Genomic DNA, 711 nt, shown 5'->3' on the forward strand with positions numbered 1-711 from the left:
AGCTGAATTAGAGAGCGAGCTGACTGACAGCCATCCAGAGTCTGATTATGTTCGTTTTTCCACAAATAAGCTGAAGAAACTGGAGAGGAACTGAAAAGAACGAGAAAACGGAGTGATGGTGCGCTCCTGGAGGTGATTACCATCGAACAACAATCTGGAATGTACCCTACACACAGGGCGAGCAGCAAGACACACAAGTAAGGCAAGATGATAACAATTAGCACGCTCGCCTCTAATTGGCTGTGACAGCGCCACATGAGGGGGCATGGGCCAATGGGATCAGCCTATGGAGTGTTTGGAGGTTAAAGCAATTCACACTTGCATATCATAGACATAATTTTAAAAAAATCAGGCAGGACAGATACATTCTTAGTGTGCATACTCCCTGTATTAAAATAAAGAACATAAGACCATCACCAACAGCTAAAAGACAGAATAAACCTTGACAGAAGGATTTCTGGGAGAAAAATGAAAGTAAAAAGAGAAAAGCAATTTCAACACTTTCCTTCATCTGATATGCTTTACACTGACCAGAATATGGCAAACGGTGGGTGAAACTGAAGTCGGACAAACAGCTCGGTTTCTTGCAAAGCCAAGATAAACAGTCTTCAGTTCAGTATTGAGAACACACACTAGTCGACCGAACGTACACTGTGCACAGACCCTCCATTCCAGCGCTTCAGAGTCTATAGCTACGCAAACCTGATATCA

The sequence above is a fragment of the Conger conger genome, chromosome 11 (assembly GCF_963514075.1).
Source record: "Conger conger chromosome 11, fConCon1.1, whole genome shotgun sequence".
In the NCBI taxonomy this organism is placed as follows: Eukaryota; Metazoa; Chordata; class Actinopteri; order Anguilliformes; family Congridae; genus Conger; species Conger conger.